We start from the raw sequence: 21081 nt of genomic DNA, 5'->3' as shown, positions 1-21081 counted from the left end.
AGCCTGCTTAGGACTCTCTCTCCCTCTCTTCTTCCCAGGGTGCACTCTCTTTTTTAAAATCATTAAAAAAAAAAAAAAAAAGAAAGAAAGAAAGAAAGAAAGAAAGAAAGAAAAGAAAACAAAGAGTTGGACCAAGTTCTGTCTGATTTCCAGCGAATGGCAGGAACACCTTTTGATATATGACTTTGAAAAGGTTGAACTTTCTCTTGGTTATTTTTTCTCTCTTGGCTCCCAAGCTATACCTCCCTTGTTGCTACTAATAAAAACCACTTTAAAGATTTATACTTCCAGTAAATTGAGGATTCGCAGAAGGGTTCTCAGTTACAAAAACAAAACAAAACAAAACAAATCAAAGGAAAAAAAAATGAGTTCTTTGATAAAGCAGAGTGGTTAACACATTGCTGGGTTCACAGTAGAGGAAATCTTCAAGATGTCTTCCTTCTCCTAAAAAGAAGTTAATCCAGTCATTGAATTCAATGACTATCAAGCAAGCAGGAACAGAGAGAGCCGTTTCTCTGAAGATAAATACCAACTTTGACATTTAGTTGGGTCAAAGGAAAGCTGGGGAGCTCAATCAAACACTTCAAACCTTAAATGAGGACCCCTGAAGGAAGTAAAAGGAATCCCAACAGGTGGTAGAAGTAAAAGAAAATGGTGTCTGGGGTAAAGCATCCCCAGCACAGGCCTCCAGGAGTCGCACAAATTCAGTTCAACCAACGGTGAGCACACAAAGATAACAGATAAAAGATATTCAGCAGAAACAAAAATTATTTGCATGACTTAAAGCTATTAGAATGATCAGATATAGAAAAGAAAACAAAAACTGTGCGTAAAATGTATGAAGAAGTAAAAGATGGACCGGCAAAAATGAGTAAACTATGAGACTTTCCAAATGACCAGTTAGGTTGAAAGAGAATCCAATAAAACTTTTACAAAATGCAAACTATGATTGGTGAACAGAAAAGAGAGCAAAAAGCCCCTAATTTAAGGCTTCAGAAGCAGACTGGATAACTGGTATACCAAAGGGGAGATCTGAAGAAGTCACCCAGAATCCACAAAGAATGAAAATGTAACATTTAAAAGAGTGATGAATAGAGGACATTAGGAAAAGGAAAGGAAAAATGAATTGGGGAAAATCAGGGTTGGGGAGGTAGGATGGACCATGAGAGACTGTGGACTCTGAGAAACAAACAGGGTTTTGGAAGGCAGGGGTGGGGTGTTGGTTGAGCCTGGTGGTGGGTATTAAGGAGGGCACGTATTGCATGGAGCACTGGGTGTGGTACATAAACAATGTATCTTGGAACACTGGAAAAATTAAATTACATTTAAAAAAAGGAGAGAAGGGAAAAAATAAAAAATAAAAAAATAAAAGAATGATGAAGGAAGAAAAGAAAAGAAGAAGAATGCTCATGACGGGGTCTGGAGTGAGATTACCTGAAATCTTAGAGGAAGGGAACTGAGTATGGGGAAAAGTCAATATTTGAAATATAATGGCTGAGAATGTCCCATCATTGCTAGAAATTATAAATCTATGGATACATAACAAGAAATGACAAGCAAAATAGTCTACGAAGAAATCCACACCTAGATACACTGTAGTTAAACTGAAGATACCAAAACCAAAGAGAAGAAAAGTGGCCAGAGGGAAAAGACAGAAGGTAAAGAAGCAATGACAATGAGAGGGACAGCCAACTTGTCAACAGCCAAGCTGGCAGCCCAAAGACAGTGGCAGATCTTCACAGTGAAAAATGACTATATAAAACTGTATACTGTGTCCATATTTTTGGTCCATTATCTGGGTTCCTGGCACAAATCTAAAACCTTTGGAATTTCCAGAGTGACAGGAATGTCTTCTGCCATTCATAAGGCACCCTTAGCACCCCTGAATTTATGCTAATAAGGTGACTGGGGGGGGGTTGTCACCAGAATGACAAGTAAATATGGCTTTGGCACATTCAGCCCTACTCACTGACCTCAGGGAAGCGGAAGGAGGTTGCTAGGGAGGAAGTTCCATAAAGACTCCTGAACAAGACCTGGTGAGCTTCTAGGCTGCTGAGCACATACATGTGCCAAGAGGACGGCACCCCCAGTTCCATGGGGACAGAAGTCCCCGGGCTCCGGAGCCTTTGGGCCTCGGCCTGTGTACCTCTTCACCGGCCATTCATCCGGATCTCTTACAAGATCCTGTAGACTAAAGTGGTGAATGTGCATAAAGGAGTTGTCTAGAGCCACTCTAGCAAATTCACCACACCCGAAGAGGAGGCCGTGGAACCTCGGGCTGGGAGCCAGGGTGGTGAGAGGCACAGGGGGCAGCCTGGGCTCGGAGCTGGCGTCTGAAGGGAGGGCAGACTGTGGGACGGGGCCTTTCACCCGTGGGGCCTGAGGCTATCTCCATCCGGGAAGGCAGCGTGAAAATTCACTGCTTCGAGGTGCTAGAAAAAACACACGTAGGGTAGAGCCACTGAAACTACCGTACCCAGAATGGAAGCAAAATAAAAGCTCTTTCATAGAAACAAAAACCGAGGACTTAGCAACAAAAGAGCGCACTAAGGAAATGGATCAACTTTAGAACCGTATTATTTAGACCACGAGGATATGATTCAGAAACAGAGCAAACGTTCTGCGTGGAAGGCCTGAGACATGAAAAGAATTAGTAAGCAAGTAAATTGGTAAAAAGGATAAACACAAGTAAATATCACCTATATAAAGTAATAATGCTTAATTCATGGGATGAAAATGTACAGAAATAAACAACAGCATGTACGTGGGAAAGCAGACAGTGACAGGCCCTTGTATTATTCAGGAGGAGTGTAATATATGACTTTAACTATCATGATAACATTTAAAAGGCAAACATTAAAAGAACAGAAACAGAGCTATCTAACTTCCAAACTAGAAGGGGAAGAAGAGAATAAGAAAACGAAACTCATTGTTTTAAAAAGGAGAGCAAAGAAGAAAATATAAACACTGCAAAAATGGCACAAATAGAAAGCAAATGGTAGAAACTCAACTGGATACCCACATAATCCCAATAAGCACACACACACACTAGCAGTTAAAAACAGACTGTCAAAATGAAGTAGAAACTTTGAGCTATATGCAAGGGAAACACTTAAAATATAACTCAAAAAGGTGGAAAAAGAACAGAAAAAACACATTAAACAGTACCAAAAATTACTGCGAAGCTAGTTGACCTTTACTAACATCAGATGAATTAATAACTTTAAGACAAAAGCATTATAAGGATAAAGAAGGCTTGTATATAATGATAAAAGATTCAATTAGCCAGAAAGATAGGAGTCATCTTTTAAGTACCTAATTAGTTCGGAAGTATACAGCAAAAACTGTTAGGACCTCAGGGAAAATTGGCAACCCACTACTCTAGAGGAGGATTTGAATATGCCTTCTGGATAGTTCAAACAGCCAAAATATTAAGAAAGATAAAGATTTTTATTTTTTTATTATTTTTTAAGATTTTATTTATTTATTCGACAGACAGAGATCACAAGTAGGCAGAGAAGCAGGCAAAGAGAGGAGGAAGCAGGCTTCCCACTGAGCAGAGAGCCCAATGCGGGGCTTGATCCCAGGACCCTGGGATCATGACCTGAGCCGAAGGCAGAGGCTTATCCCACTGAACCACCCAGGCGCCCCAAGATAAAGATTTTTAAACAATATATTGAACATCATTCATTCAATATATATGCTGTACACCTATGACTGCCAAGTGGTCTTCCAGAAGCTTGGGATATATGATTGAAAACAGATTAAGATGCCTGCCCTCCTGAAGCTTACATTTTAGTGGGAAGAGTCAATAAATAAAAGGTACACTCAGTAAATTACTATGTTAGACATAAATTATCTACTATGTTAGAAGACCATAGAAAAAAAGAAAAAAAGCAGGATAAAAAGGTAGGAAATGCCCATCACTGCATGGGTAAGGGTCACTGAAGTATTTTAAATCAGGAGGGCTGGAGTAAGCCAACGTTTGGAAGTGAAGAGACATTTCACATTCCAGTGCAAAGGCCCTGGGGCAGGGTGTGCATGATACACATGGGACAAGGAGACCTCTGTGGCTGGAGATTACCCGAGAAGAGAAAGAGCTTAAGAGTTGAGATCACTGGAAAGACTGGTTTTTATTCCAAGTGATAATGGGAGCTGTTGCAAGGTTCTGGGTAGTAGAGTGATGATATCACTTAACTTAGGGTTTAAAAAGATTACTGGAGGGGTGAGAGTGGTCACAACTATAGAAGCAGGGAGCAGTGACAGCAGTGTAGGTAGGAAAAGGAGTATTTTTTGAAAGTGGAGCCAACATGATTTCATGAAGCTCTGGATGTGGGGTGTAAGAAAGAAGACAAGACCAAGTCCAAGGTCTTGGCCTGAGTAATTAAGGGGACAGAGCTGCCATCATCCAAGGTGGGGGAGAATTCCTTCTTATACCTTTGCTTTCTGAATCATGTTAAAAATGAGTGCTATAACAATTTTTTTTAAATGACAAAATGGGAAACACATATGCAAACCATCAGGCTATTTATAACACACACACACCACACACACACAGAGTTGGCGGCTGCAGATCAAGCCTTATGATCTGATTAGAAACTACCACCCGCCTTTCCTGATCCACTTCGATTTTCCTGGGACATTTTTTTTTTTTTTTTTTTTTTAAATACAACTGCTCAGCACCCAGCTTCTCAAACATACCATGTCCTTGAGAGGAAAGCAGAACAATCTGAGCTGAAATAAGAACTCCCTCTAGCCAGATAGTTTGCATGCTATCTTACAGATGCTGAGTATCTCCACATTTCTCTTGAAATTCGAAAATATCCTCTGGCACTGTGGGGTAAATTTGCTGCAATGCCCTCCGGCACCTTGGCGGAGTTAGGGAAGCACGGAGATAAACAGCAGATGTTTAAAACAGCAAATGCTATCATCTAATGATAGAATAAAATCATCGGAATAATCCCTTAAAATTGACTGCAGTGGATCATAACTTCCAAGCGCTTTAGATTCATCCCAAACAAGCTTAGTTACAACCAGCAGTTAATCCTTAACCTGTATAAACTAATGATCTCTACAAGCAGTCTCCTTGCGGAACTCTACCAGCTGTTTGTGGGAGGCCAAGTTACAATTCTGTTCCTTTCAAATTATTTCAGTAACTTCATCAGGCATCACTTTTAGTTTCCTCTATGTTATTAAAATCTCCTTCATGTTATGATCCATTAAAAAATGTATGAAACTGCCACTTACCAAAAATAGGAGGCTAATTTAAAATTATATATTCTCTGGGTGCCTGGGTGGCTCAGTGGGTTAAACTTCTGCCTTTGGCTCAGGTCATGACCTCAGGGTCCTGGTATTGAGCCTCGAATTGGGCTCTCTGCTCAGCAGGGAGCCTGCTCTTCTCCCCTCGCCCTGCCTGCCTCTCTGCCTACTTGTGAGCTCTCTCTGTCAAATAAATAAATAAAATAAAATAAAAATTATATAGTCTCTCCTATTCATTTAACCCAAGTACCTTAAATACTAAATCATTCTCAGTCTCTCTGTGAAAAATTGAAAAATATATATCTTCATACCAGCACTGGAAAGTTTGAAAACAAGAGAATCAGAGCTGAAAACCAAACTTTGCAACAAGCACAATTAGAACAAAGCTGGGTGACCCATCAGTTTTTCTGCATCTTGTGGAAACAAGAGTGTAAACAAAAACAGAGGACATTTGCAGGACGGCAAGGGGAAGTGGAGGAGCCATCACTTCATATCACTTTCCCCAAATTAGACAGAAAAAAATGGGAGAGAACATAATAAATTATTCTCATCACAATGTAGGCTCTAAGTGACTACCAAGAAAGCAAAACCCAGTCTGAATGAGGAGAAACCAAACCCCTGAATTCCTACACCTCATGCCACACATGCTGTTAGGATCTGGATGGGCAATAGTATCTTCTTTAGAAAGATAGCAAGAAAAGAAACTTTTTCAATCCTTTCTGCTTTATAGAGTTCTTGCTCTGGAAAAAGTTTTGTGGAAAAAAAAATGTGAAAAACTTTCAGACAAAATGGAATGTGTCATCTGAGAATTCACCGATATTCACTCACCACCATCCTTTCACGAGTGCAACATGTGCGTGTCCAATCTGGGTCGGGCACTGTACAAACACCAGTGTTCACCCTCACAGCGTTTATAGTCCAGAGGGGCACACAGAGTTAACTGAAGAAGTGCACAAATGTAAAATTCCAATAGTGACAAGTGTCAGGAGAGAGGACACCAGGCTAGGAGCAAGCATGACAGACCTTAGACGAGGGCAGGAATGACAGAAGGAGGAGCCAGACTTGAGCAGAAGGCAGGTGGAGAGGATTCCAGGAAGTAGGGTCACAGGTGCAAAGGCCCTGTGGCAGGAGGGGGGCACAGTTAACTAAAGAAACAAAAGGTTAACATGTTAAGAATGCAAAAAATCAAGAGGGCACGTGACAGGATGGGGCCGAACAGCATGCCTCCAAGGACTGTACGAGGCTACTGTGGAGCTCCAGGAGAGACAAGAAGCCTGGCCCACACAGCAATAGCAGAGACAAAACAGATCCCAGCAAGGTGGTAAAAACAGGGACCGGAGTGACAGGATAGACCATGATTCCATGTACAGAGTCAGAGCTCTTTAAGAGAAGAGTTCAGTTTTGAACTTATTAAATTTGATGTGCTGTTTCAACATCTTAAGTGTTCATGTCAGTAGGCAGGTAGACGTATGCATCTGAAGTTCCCAGGGGAGGCAGGGGTGGGACATAAAAATATGAGTTACCCACATGTAAGACAGTAGTTCTTCCTTGGGAGTAAATGAAATAAGCCGGAGAGTTGACAGAGAGGACAGGAGGGCCTCCCGTCCTCAGGGAGGACTACAGGCCTCAGGGCCATAGTCCTGAGGAACATCAATGGTTAATGGCATGGAGGAGACGATGAGCCCGCAAAGGAGAAGGGGAAGCATGGTGTCACCTCAAGGACGTGAGGGAGTGGGGAGTCAAGAAGAAAACAGGACAAGAACAGTGTTGACTGCTTCAAAGAAGTGGGAAGTCAAGCTGGACCGAACACCACGGGGTCTTTGGCGAGCTCAGCGTGGAGGGGTTCCGCTGGAGGGTAGCAGTGGGAACCAGAGTGGAGAGGCTGAGGGGCGCAGGCGAGGGGAGAGAGCGCAGATGCTGAATCTGGTTTCTGAGTCTAGGAGAGAAGGAGAGAGAGAAAGAGGCAGAGGGCAGAGGGATGGAGGAGACGCCTGAGAGGAGGGACGTGGCTTCCACGGCCCTTCTGCGGTGGGAGCAGGTGGGAACCCAGGTGGGGGTCAAGGTGCGGATGGTGGGGAGGCAGCTCCTGCAGCACAAGAGGGAAAGGGACGGGGCTGTGTGGAAGCAGCTGAATCTGCCTGAGGGAAGTCGGCAGCTCCTGTCCCCTGGCAACTGTTATCCCTGGGAAGGAGGGGCTGTGGCCATCCGTGGGGAGTGAGAGGCAGCCTGGGGGTGGGGGGTGGTGCTCGGAGGCTTGAAGAGAACACAGAGAACTTGAAAGAGTGGCCACAGAATGTGGGAGAACGAGTTTGAAGAGGGAATTACGACTGGCCTGTGGGGCCAAGGGGCAACCATCTGTAGTCCATGAACCAAATGAACCCGTGGAGTGACATTCTGGGCAGAGCTCGGTGCAGAGGCAGAGGATGGCTGGGGTCCCCTTCACATCCAAGGTTTTTGTTAGTCGAGTGTGACATAAAGAGCAATGGAGTTCCAGGGTAATCACTTGGAAATGGAAAGTCAGCACAAAACACTCCACTGTCATTGACGGTGGCCACACATACACCCAGGGTGAGGGACAAAGCAGAGAGAAGAAATGCTGAGTCTAGCCAGTAAGTGACACGAGAATGTGAGCAGGGAGCTGCTGTGGCAGGTGCTGACAGCTTCCGGGAGGGACTGAAGCCCGATGTGGCTCTTGGTGGACAGAGAGATGTGACTAGTGTTTCATTTAAACGTCTAGAAAATGCATATTTTTAGTTATTGCTACAAATCCCAGCTTTGCTACTCAGAACACCCCAGGATGTGGGGGAATGTTTCACCCTCATAATTAGAGAAGAAAAAAAGAAATGGAATAGGATTACACTCACACCTTGGTTTACACAGATTCATGAGATGATGAAATTAAAAGAGAATCTCAAAGATCCTAGCCTAGTCTCTCATTGTGCTGATTACAATGCATCCCAGTACATGTACCCCTTTATAATAGAGAAGCAACTCCATCCTAAGTTATATCAGACGGCTACTGTTTTATCATTCATGATGGCTTCACATTTCCTTTGAGTTTCTGTTTTCCCCAGAAATTCTCCCCCCAATCCACTGGTCAGGTTATGAGTAGCTAGATCTCATGATCTACCATTTAAAAAGCTTTTAATTAGTAAATACTATTTTTTAATAGTGGGCCCACAAACCCCTATATTATCTTCTTCTATAATCTCACCTGTACACAACATTCATCAGTTTCACCCAAATGTATTAATTGTAAGGCTACCCAATTAACTGAAAGGCTATTTAACTTTCTGGACAATCTCTCCTTTAGTCTGACATTACACAAATCAAAATATATCCTTGTTTCTAGTTCACATTCTCTGGCTCATGGAGGTAATGACAATGAGCTACCATCTTGAATAAGGTTAAATTAATCATATTTGTTAATTTCCATATTCCACACATGGCTTTGGGTTATGAACACTATTTCAGGACAAAATTCTTGGGTTTCAAAGTCTTTAGGGTGAGAAAACTTTATTAGTTTGGCATTCATATATTGCCCAACCATTCCATACGGCCCACCCCAAAATTGGTGGCAAAGCTCACAGTTTTATCATCATGAGTTTACATCTGCTATTATTAGTATTTAACATTTTCTTTCTTTATAGATACTTCCATAGGGAACACACATACATAGTTATATTGATATATGCTACATAATATCCATGAAAGCAAATAGAACAATTGTGTTCACAATTACCACTTGGAAGGAAGGAATGACACACACCTCCCATGAAAGTAGGCATACATTATAAAATCCAAGTAGTTTTAAATTTACGGAGATAAAAATGTTTTGGAGTTCATTCAAATTTTTTTAGGTTAACAATACAATGAAAGCACCAGTTGTACTATTAAGGCCACATTCAAGGTACTTTGGGTTGCAAATCCTTAATTAACTCTCACAAGAGAAGAGCAACACCACTTTATACTTACCAGTACTTCAAAGCTGTGAAACCATTTTGGCAAGTATTTTTTTCATTTTGTATATTCACGGCCCGATAAGTCTCAAGGGCATAAAAGTAGTGTAAATACCCCCCTGCAGACAGGCTGTAGGATGTGTCTCTCCCAGGATCTGGGAAGAGCCTCACTTCCATTTAGGCCATGCCAGTCGCCCCCAAAACAGACAGGTGAGGACCAGCTCCGCTGTTCTGCTTAGCCCCTGGGCATCAATATGGACAATGTTGGGGCCCAACATAAGACACCGAATAAAGAAGCTTTGTTGTCAGTCTCAACAGAAAACAGGGCAAAGGGGTGCGAGGAGGGCTAGCAGCAAGGTTTAGTACGAAGTGGCCACATCTAAGCCAAGAGTGGGGGAGAGCAGAGAGAGTGTGTGTAGAGGGGAGGATACTGATGGGCCCGGGGTGGTGAAGGGGGAGGATGGGGAGGGCTTCAGAGGTCTCCACTCAGCTTTCCTAACTCACTTTGATACCTGGTATTAACCTTGCTTCTAATACTTCGTGGACACCCGCCAAGAATGCATTAAGCACTTCGGGTACCGTATCTTATCGGATCCTGACAACAGAATGGAGGAGATAGGACTATTATCCCCATTTTCCGGTAAGGAAATTGAGGCTTAGTGAGATTAGGTAAACTAACCCAGCCTGTCTTGCTCAGGCAACTCACTCACTTGAATTACCTCAAATATAAAATTCAGACAGTGGGATTGGCTGACCCAAAGATCCCTTGGAGCAGCTGACAGCCTATAAGGTAAGATTCACAGCAATTTCATAAGATATACATTGGACGGTCATGAGTTCAAGCCCCACACGGGACATAGAGCTTACTTTGAAAAAAAAAAGAAAAGAAAAGAAAAGAAAAGAAAAGAAAAGAAAGAAAGAAAGAAAGAAAGAAAGAAAGAAAGAAAATCCACCTGAAATTTTAAGTCTTCCATTGTGCCAAAAATTACTAAAAGATTCCTTATCTTCTTTAAAAGGGGGAATAATTAAATAGATGTTTAGAATAAATTATTAAACACATGTTTTATTAAATTTGTACCATGATCTGCTACAATTACAACAACTTTGATTTCAAGAAATGCAATCTAAATTTGGAAAGACCTGTTAGCAGTGAAAAGTTATCTCTCTTCTGACATTCCTTGTCATTTAAAAAAAGGGATAATAAATATTCTTCAACATGCCATTAAATCACAATGAATTATAAACAGTATCCTTGAAGGATTCAAAATTGTTTCACAAAGCAATAATTTATTAAAGCAAATTGTCTAAGTTTTCCTTTGAAAAATATGATTAACATATAGTTTAGCAAAATTTATGTGGACTTTCCCTTTTAAAATATGGACCAACTCAGAAAAGGTATCTTGATTCCTCTCTCTTCAGAAAAACATTTAAAAGCACCATCTCATTTAAGACACCTCCTATGCTGCAAAACATTAGGTTTGGTTTTGGGGGGTCAGATCTGCCGATCACAGCGGTTATCACTCCTGCAGATGTAACACTGAATTCATACTAGCAACAAAACAGAGTTTGCAATTAAGCTGCAAGAAAGTAGGCATAATAAATGGTTACTGGACAAGGAATAAGTAAGACCCAACTGGTAATGATTCTGAAATTAAGACATACAGAATTGTTCCCACCAAACCACTTTACACTGCGACATTTAAAAAATAAGCTTCAGGGGCGCCTGGGTGGCTCAGTGGGTTAGGGCCTCTGCCTTCGGCTCAGGTCATGATCTCAGGGTCCTGGGATCAAGCCCCACATTGGTCTCTTTGCTCAGCAGGGAGCCTGCTTCCTCCCTCTCTCTCTGCCTCCCTCTCTGCCTACTTGTGAACTCTGTCTGTCAAATAAATAAATCTTAAAAAAAAAAAATAAGCTTCACTACTTTATATGATATGTAAATCAAGCAAAGATGAGGCTCATAATTTGTGAGGCTTATTAATGGCAATTAATTCAGATATATTCAGCCTAAATACTATGTTCCCAGACGTTCCCAGACTAATACATAATTAGTAATTTGTTTTCATTCAGGCAAGAATAAACAAAAAAAAGACCTCCCCCACCCCTGCCAAAACAAAACCAAAAAAAAAGAAAAGAAAACCCCTCTTCCATGGAGACACTGAGATATTTATTCGGATTATGAGAGACAATTGACTACAAATGATGCCATATTGAGAGGAAAGAGCCGAGGCATCCAGCATATGAATCTGCAGGCTATGCTGCTGGGCATAAAGGTGGCCGGTGGGAGCTGTTTTCCGAGCAGCACGTCCATCTCACATCGGGGCAAGACAGGAGATGGCGAGAGTGAGAATGGTCTTGAAAGGCCATTTATCCTGGGGCACCTGGGAGCTCAGGTGGATAAGCAGCAGACTCTTGATTTCAGCTCAGGTCATGATCTCCGGTGGTGAGATCCAGCCCCCAGTCTCGGGGAGGAGCCTACTTAAGATTCCTCTCCCTTTGGGCCTGTTCCCCCCACCCCACAACCTCTCTACCATTTAAATAGGAGTGCGTATTTTAAAATGCAATTTGCTAATAAAAACAAAGTGGGTAAAGTGCAGGGTGATACACCCCAGCAAGATCAAGCCAGAGGACTCGAGAGCAGTAAGGACCCAATGGGAAGAAGAGATGGATGCATAATTTGACAGTTTTGGATACTCTTTGAACCTTAATTAATTTCTTAGGGAAATCAGGTAATAAATATGTCCAGTCAGAGTACTTAGACTTTACAGATTTCACACTTGCTTCTGGTCTACAAAGGCTCCTGACTTCACAGTTACAAAAGTGGCACAAGTTTCACTATTAATGTTAAAAATGTCTTTTTCTTGTGTAAACCTGGCGATTCACAGACCTGGACCCCTGGGGCTAATAATATGTTATATGTTAATTAAAAAAAAATTAAAAATTAAATTAAAAAAAAAAAAGGTCTTCTGGGGCACTTGGGTGGCTCACTCAGTTGGTTAAGCATCTGCCTTTGGCTCAGGTCATGATCCCAGGGTCCTGGGATTGAGTACTGCACGGGGCTCCCTGCTCAACAGGGAGTGAGCACTTCCCTCTCCCCTACTTGTGCTCCCTGTCTCATCCTTTCTCTCAAATAGATACATAAAATCTTTTTTTTAAAAAAAGTCTTCTAATCCCTCATATCAGTGTCCAAAGACAGTTACCTTTCACTTACTGGACTCATCCTAAAAAAACAAAATTCCTTTGTGATTCTGTGGTTCATATGCATAGAAGGATCCTACCTACCAAATAAGTTTCTTTGGACATTTCTGCCCTAGGGTTCACTGGCTTTCATAAGTGAACAGGTAGAAAACTAAAATTACTACTTCTATGAGGTAATGGTGTTCCCAGAGCTATGGGAACAAATCACAGCTGGAAGTTCTAATGCCTTCTGTCTGGGTTCCACAAACAGCACATTCATTGAAATGTGAACCAGAACTTTCACTGGTTCCCCCCAAAGGGAATGACCTCGGGTGCGTTTCTAAGAAAATATTTTCCACAGTGTGACCTAGGAAAGGTCATCAAGATAGTATAGGTCTCTCCCCATGCTCCTCTCCAGAGCCCTCTGCCCTCACCCCTTGTGGGGAGGGTGGGGAGCGGGAGCTGGACAAGGAGCAGGGAAGCAGAGAGACCTAACTTGGAGGGTTATAACAATAAACTTTAGCAAATTAGGCAGATGGCCTGGTTTAGACGGAATTGCCCAAATTAGATGCAATACCTATTACCAACCCTTCCAAATGCCTGGGAGAAGGCTCCTAACAACTTGTTACATTTATTAGCTTGTAAAATGGAGATCTCACCAGCAGCTTACATACTGAAGCTCATATTTTGTGATTGAGATAACTAGTGTCCTCAGAATAAAAAATATAAAGGCACCATTTTCCCTTTCTTTTACTAATTTTCTTAGTAAATTTTGTATGTGGAGGGAGGGGAGGAGATTACCTAAGATTTTTTTAATCTGATTTTTTTTTTACTATCTTTTGGATACCTAGCTTGTAATTTCTTATTCCTTATTAGAAAAATACCCATTCACTTGTGCATCAGCTCCCTGTTTTTATAACCTCACAATGAAGATAGCTTGAAATGATGAAGAATTTTAAAAACTGAAGTCTCAATATGACTCAAGCGTGCAGCCTGCACTGGGAATGGTGTGGCTCTCATTATAACTTAGACTACAAATTGAAAAGCAATTTCGAAGTTCTGAGGTTTCAGAGGGGCAGACAGAGCAAATTAGAGTCAATTACAGAGGCAGAAAAAACAGGCAGCTGAAAATGTTTGTGAAGTGTATTTTTATTTGTCTTGAGGCAAGAGGTCAATTTTCTAAGCTGCTCCATCACTGTTCATTAAAACTATGTTTTAAAAGTTAGTATCTTTGTATTTGCAGATAAGGCAAAAATAAAAAATGCAAGCGTGTTTTAATCAGAGCCTTCTTATGAAATGTGAGCTACCTTCAAATGTCTAGAAAATAAATGCTTTATTTTGATGAGCCAAATAAAACTGTTCTGATAGTGACGCTGAGTAGAGAGGCAAATCAAAGCACAAAGGTCTGTCATTCCAACATCTATAAACTCAAAAGCCCAAATTAATATACTTACGGGGATTTTTCTGTTGAACAAGGATCATTAAGTCAATCTTTTGATAAATGGCTACTTGACTAAAATTAAAATGTTATCAGAAATATTTAAACTCTTGCTTAGAATCTTAATTTATAACATAGACACACACTCTACGCCATCTGTCAGCTTGGTATCTGCAGCTAAATCAGACTTCTGAGGGGTGTTTCTCGCTGGCTGGCCCAATGCCAACTTCATCCAAAAGAATGAAGTCATGTTAAAATTGTACCTCTCATGAACCAAAGACTCTGACATGAAACTATTGAATTAAGGCCACAAATTTACAGGCTTTTACATAAGTAATACTGGCTTTAAAAAATTTCAAGGAAAATGTTGCCAATGAAAACAAGATTTTGCCACGTGAATGTGGTCTTGGGAGTCAGGAGACCTGGGACAGGGCCCTCATGCCACTTCATCTCTGCCTAACTTTGAGCAAATTGTTCCAGCTCTCTTGATCTTGTGTTATGCTCTAAAAAATGAGTTCGAGAAGACAAGAGATTGTAAATGATGTGTTGTTTGGCCCAGACAGCGATTTAGGAAATGCTTGAATTAATTACCCAATTTCTTCAGACTTGAGAAAATTGACATCCAGATTTGGATTTCTGGCTTCTCTGGAAAACAGGAAGACCTGGCATCTTGCCTGGCATCATCTGGTGCTGAGTACCAGTGGGGATGCACCCGCTAGTTGGGCACAGGGCCCACCACTCCCCATAGTCATCAGCGTCGATGACCTCACTGATTCTAGGGTTTCAGCCACCACTGGGCTCCAGGGCCCACACGGGAGGCAGGCCCACAAATAAAAGTGAATCATAAAACAACTTTCTACAGAGATTCTCTTAATTCCTAGAAGAAACAGATGACCTCATGAAGTGTTTTGCTTATATGGGTGCTGGAGGACAGGGACAAAGGTAGGAAGAGAAAGCCCACAGCTCCAATATTATAATCGAGGGCATTGTATGATCTTGGCCCCTCACTGAAATGGAAATAAAGACTTGAAAGGGATGCTAACCTGAGGTAGTACTCCCAGCTGGCTGGAACCATGCCTTCAATCCATCTCCAGAAGGGTACCATGGTTGACACACAGGCAAGGTGTGTTCAGAGAGACAAGGTCCATGTGGAGAGGTACCATCCTTTGAATTCTTGGACCCAGGGGATCTTAAGGCCAGCTTACCCCCAGATCACCCATCCCAGATCCCCAAACCAACCAACTCTTTAAGTTAGTGCAAGTGAGGTTGTGGCTGAAGACATTCAAATACAACACTCCTCTACTTAGTCAAGTTCAAATGAATACAAACAGCACTTGTCTGAGGGCATGAATACTAGCAATGGGGCAGCACTCCAAGAAACTGACCTTGGAAGTTTCCAATGAACAAATTTTACTTTTAATGGTCACATATCTAATATGCCAAAATAATGTAATGCTTCCTGATGTCTTTTTGCAGATTCATCCTGTGATGAGGACATCCTAAGTGTACAGCGCCCTTGGTGGACCATGAAGAAGCTTCCCTAAGGCGCTAGGAGATACGATGCTGATGCAATGCTGGCAGGAGGCCCTATCTCCCACAACTCTCTGGGAGTGGGGCTTGGCTGACTATGCTGAAGGTGGTCGGAGTCTGGTATGTCCCACCGGCATACCCCAGGAGGGCCAATCTGCTGAGAAAGGAAGCAAGGAGAGATAGTCACGCACTGAGAAAACCACTCACTCACATGCAGGATCAATAAAACCCACCAGATGCTGGGGAAGGTAGACAGTGATAGTTCAGCCTTTTTTTTCTTTCTTTCTTTTTTTTTTTTCAAAGCAAACTTCCTAGTTGGGAACAAACCTATATTAAGATTCCAGAAGGGAAGCACTGAATTCCTGATTCTGTTGGGGTTGGACTTTTGTTTTTCTTTCCATGAACAGAACAGAGGGTCAGCTTGTTTTACGGCACAAGAAAGAACAATATGAGGAAGGTTACCATTATGCAGTTTTTATAGCCTTCCTGGATTCCTGTTTTAAGTGATGAATTGACCACACATTTTTATCTCCTTCCCTTCCAGAAACCCTGCTAAAATGACAAAAAAGTTAGAGATGGAAAAAACAACCCTGACCAAAAAAAAAAAAAAAAAAAAAAAAAGAAAAGAAGAAAAAAGAAAAAAATTGGAGAGCAGACCACAGAAGAGGAGAAAATTTTAAATACTTTTTAAAAGACAGCAGATAGAGCACTGTTAACTGATGTCAGAGGAAAAGTCTCACCTCAATGCCTGGCCACCTTGCTCACATAGATGCAGAGTTCAGGTGGCAGAAAGTATGTTCCCTGTTGCTAACCACTGTCACTCCCCATGGGAGACAGAGGATTATTTCCTTAGAGAACCCGAGATGCTTCAGAGCCAGGCAGGCTGGGGCACAGGACCCATGGAAATCTCCACTCACCCCTGGGACCTCAGCCCCCACCCTCTGCCCTGCTGTGATCACACCTGGCCAGTCCCTGAGGGAACACTGGAGGCTTCCCTGCAGGAGAAAAGCCCCAGAGAAAACTCCACCAGTGGGCGACAACAGGAAGGCTAGACCCTCCCTAACCACCCAGCCGAGAGCCCACCAGCCGGCAAGCATGGCCCCTCCGCGTAGCCAGAATCTGCCATCTGCTTCCTCCTCTCCTCCCGGAAAATGAATGGCTAGCCGTGAACCGCCAGACACGTGAGGAAAGCCTCGAACATGAAAGAAGCACTCAGACAAATCTCTAACTTTTTCAGTGATATTTTACCCCACACAATACAAAATGAGGAAATTTGGCATTTTACTAACTACTCAAAAAAAAAGTTTCTCACATGTTGTTTTCATCATAATGATGGAGGGAAAACCAAAGTACTCATGAAGCATCTAATCCAGGAGCACATCATATAACCACACGGCAATGCTCCCCAACAAAGAGAAGGGTGAATTTCTATTGTTATTTATTTCACATCAAAGAAAACTAGCCTCTGTAAATGTATTATACTTCATCAATGCACAAGTTAGTCCTGAACCGTCTCCTGTAAGGGAGATGGCTGGAAGAAACAGCTGGAACCCCCCAGCTTGGAGGGCTGGCGGTGGGTACATCACGCCCTTGTCCCCACCCAGTGCCTCACAGCTAAGGGCGGTGCGCATTTACAGAACACATGCCCCGCTCTAACGAAGCTAAGTTAACCCTCATAAAACAGACACATGCTGAAAAAGATGCCTGAAAAGAACCTCCGGGAGCTAACGCTGAAAACCCAAGCACCGGTTAATCAGACCACCACCAAACTGGCAGAAAGCTGAGCTCCTGGCCCATTTTCTCTGTTGACCAAATCATGAGGTCAAGCGTTAGGATTTAATAGGATATGACAAGAGTAGTTCAAAAACAGTTGACATTATTGAGAGGACTGTTTAAAATGTGGGCTCCCATAAGTTCTGGTTAACTGATATCCATGCACTTCCTTAAGATATCTTAAGATATTAGCTGGGGATAGTATAGTGCTCTCGAAATTGGCAAGTTATTTCAATGCAAAGCTCTTAACCCAAACACAAGCACCTATGGTTATTTTAATGATGCTTAGCATCATGTAATACTAATGCAGCAAACTCTTCGAAATTTTACTAATTTACTGATCAGTGCACAGAAGCTCCTTTCTAGGTTCCTTGAGTGGCAAAATACTATGCACCATGGATAGCTCTCCCTCCCCCCACCCCCCACCCCCGCCAAGGTAAAAATGGCCCAATGTGGGGTGCCTAGGTGGCTCAGTGGGTTAAAGCCTCTGCCTTCAGCTCAGGTCATGATCCCAGGGTCCTGGGATCAAACCCCACATTGGGCTCTCTGCTCAGTGGTGAGCCTGCTTCCCGCTCTCTCTCTCTCTGCCTGCCTCTCTGCCTACTTGTGATCTCTGTTTGCCAAATAAATAAATAAAAATCTTAAAAAAAAATTTTTTTTTAAATGGCCCAACGTGCATGAAAACCAATATGTCACCAGATTTAAATGCATTCCTTTGTCAGCAAACACTGTTAGCAGATACATAGAAGATCCTGGGCAATATGCAAAGATTAGAACAAAATGCACAGCCTGAAAGGTTTGCTTCATAGTTGCATCAAAGTGAAGAGGAGTCTACCACTAAATTACTCCATATATTCATTCAAAGAACTACAGTGTGTGGCTGAGAGGGAAGGAAAGCCCAATAATTTAAGAAGTGAGATGAGTCATATGCTTTTCCTTTACAAAAAGACAAGTGTTCCAAATCTGTGGGCCTTTGCAGGGGTCTGGGGTCCCTGTCAGTGATGTGCTACTACCTAGCAGCGAAGAAATAAACACACTTTAAGCATCCTTTCAAAACAAAGGTGAGACTCAACATCCAGGAGGAAAAGTAACTGGTTTTCAAGAGAAACTAAGGCTTTGAAAAGAGACAATTCTAAAAACAGATGTTTGGAAATGTTTCCACTGTTTTGTGATCTTGTTGCCAAAAACAATGTAACTGTGTCACCTATGAAAACTCTTGTATCAGCACACTCAAAAACTTGGAAAGAGAATATTCTAGCCTATTAGAAATCTTGCCAGAGAATTTCATGCTCCTTTGTCAAAACTTTAAACCGTAAAACCCCTTGATGAGTTTTGAAGTGTTGGGGGAGGGGGGGATAAAATTTAACATCTGAAAGTCGAATACTACCTTTGTCAGGTCAATTAAAACCTGTAGATTGGTCTGAGGCAAGGGGTTTGGGGATTTAGTAGAAAGGAAATGGCCAGTGATATGCATCTTCTGTTGGTATTTACATATCTTTTTGTATATTTTTCAGCAAAAGCCACTAAAACCAAAAATCCAAATATACAGAAGGAACCTCAGCTAGACTTAAAAGGAATCAGTGTTAAAATTAAATTTTCAAAATACATAAATTAATTGCACTGCTCACTCAAAAAGTAATCATTTTTAATGAGGGCAAAAGACTTTTTTTTTATAGCGTTAAAATTATTTAAAAATATTTAATCTTACCTTTTTTGTTTTTTGGAGGTGCTGTAAAATGGATGTGAGCTCACTATTTGCATAGGAATATAATATATAAATAAGTGCAAATGGCAGCACGCTTAGATTTCACATATATGATGTGTGATCAAAAATATCTGGAGTTTAGGGGCGCCTGGGTGGCTCAGTGGATTAAAACCTCTGCCTTCAGCTCAGGTCATGATCCCAGGGTCCTGGGATCGAGTCCCACATCGGCCTCTCTGCCCAGCAGGGAGCCTGCTTCCCTCTCTCTCTCTGCCTGCCTCTCTGTCTACTTGTGATCTCTCTCCGTCAAATATACAAATAAAATCTTCAAAAAAAAAAAAAATATCTGGAGTTTATTGTTCTAGGGGAGATTTTTCAAAATGCATGTTTCTTTACCCATCTACAAGCCCCGTGGCGGGAAACAGGGCATTTGGCTGTGTATTTTGTCCAGTGAAAAGTTCCCAGGTATTTCTGACATAATCCTCTCCTGCTTTGCTCTCTCCCACGGAGCCAGCAGGGCCCAGCAGGCTCAGAGCACCTTGGAGAAACGACTGAGAAAGAAACACGATCCTGTTACAGTCTTGCTGGCCAGAGGCAGGCCTACTACACAGCATTCACTCTTAACCAGAGCAGCATCACATTTTTTAAAAAACTGTCAAAAAGCACTTTCACGTAAACCTGATTTTTCCTCCTTAACGATGAGTCACATTCACCTGGTTTTTCCTTCAAAACAGTGAGGCAGAATTATTCTCACTGCACCAGGAGAAATAAAGTTTAAAGACTCAACAGAGATGGTAAATGGCTTTCTTCAGATCATTGAAGAAAAGGTAAAATTAGACTCCTCTCTGCCAAGCCCGAAGCTTGTGCCAACCTCTCACGCACTGGACCCTGAACCCCAGAGTCTTGGAGGGGGTGCTTCATGGAATAGATGGCAAACATGTGGCCCAGTATTTTAATGAGAAAACAGGGGTCCACTTGGGGAGGGGGCATGTGAGAGGAGGCTTCTAGTAATCCCAGGGAGGAGGGAGCATGTGAGAAGTTTATACAACTTGTGAAGTTAGGGATATAAATTTGTCTCCAATGATTATATGAGATTAACCATGTTCAGTGTATAAATCTCAGTCTTCTCCATTCATTTCTCCACCCCACCACTTTGAAAGTACATTCTGTTCCAAAACTTGAGATTAACTTGCCTCTAAGCTCAGAGCTTTTGTATCCGATATGCTGAATTAGTCATGTTTTCCTGGTGAGTTACAGTCTTTAGCTGAAAAGACTATTGGCAGCACGTGTAAATGCATTTTTCTAAAAAAATGAAAGCCAACGGGCAACTCGAGTTTTGTCTAAAAAAGAAATAATTGTTTAGCAAACAATAGTCTGAAGTTATTTTATTCAGAACAAGAGGATACTTTTTTTGAAGACATACCAGACCACATTGCTTACATAATTTTCTTTTGTCCATGAAAATGTTTCTGAAAATTGAGGATAAGCTCAACCTAGGCTTCAGTGTAGGATTTATAGCGTCCTTAGGCTTCCAGCACCCTGAACTGCAGAAGGTTACTCTTTCCTATGGACACAAATTTACTTTACATTTGATGTGAATCACGGGGGTGTGGTTTTTTAAAAAAAAGGGGGGGTCATTAGCTCAGCCAATTTCTTTTCTTAGCTGAAAACAGAATATTTTTTAATTCTTTACCTAGATCCATATATACTCAAAAATCAATGTACTTATTACGTGTTTTACAAATAATAATAAGTGCCCTTTTTTATCTCCTTCAAAAAACTGTCACCTTTTCTTAATTCATTAATTTTCTAAAACATGCCATACCAATGCATATGTACCTCCAATCCACAAATACTCTTAATTCACAAATTGTCAGAAGAACAAAAAAGCTGCTGTTTGTTTTCATTATTTTAGGAGAAAGAGCACTTGCCATCGCATGAGTTTTGCTTAAATAATTCTATTCTCTCTTTTCCCCACCTCCTCCCACCACATTCTATGTATTCTATCGACTGTAAAAATGGATAAGCAGAAAAATGCCTCAGAGAATTAGATGACAGAGAATCTTAATTCCTAATTAGATCAACTGACATTAATTTCTCATTCTCCATATGCTATGAACATGAAATAAGGATGCAACGCACCAGACTGAATCCAGGCGGTTCTTACTGGATTTTAAATCTGGAAACTTCTAAGAAGGTTGGACAGGGGACTGACAGTACCCTTAGCTGCTACAAAAGATTCCATT

At 41.7% G+C, this 21081-nt stretch overlaps 1 protein-coding gene across 1 annotated transcript in view; it reads right to left on the bottom strand.

Moving 5' to 3' along the window:
- The window catches only part of PIP4K2A (phosphatidylinositol-5-phosphate 4-kinase type 2 alpha), a 172322-nt gene that overhangs the window by 67538 nt on the left and 83703 nt on the right, over positions 1-21081 (bottom strand). The gene's annotated exons all lie outside the window — the stretch shown is intronic.

This window comes from Mustela lutreola, chromosome 8, assembly GCF_030435805.1.
Source record: "Mustela lutreola isolate mMusLut2 chromosome 8, mMusLut2.pri, whole genome shotgun sequence".
Taxonomy (NCBI): domain Eukaryota; kingdom Metazoa; phylum Chordata; class Mammalia; order Carnivora; family Mustelidae; genus Mustela; species Mustela lutreola.
The sequence above is the reverse complement of the archived record's forward strand: the minus strand, read 5'-3'. Positions and strand labels throughout refer to the sequence as shown.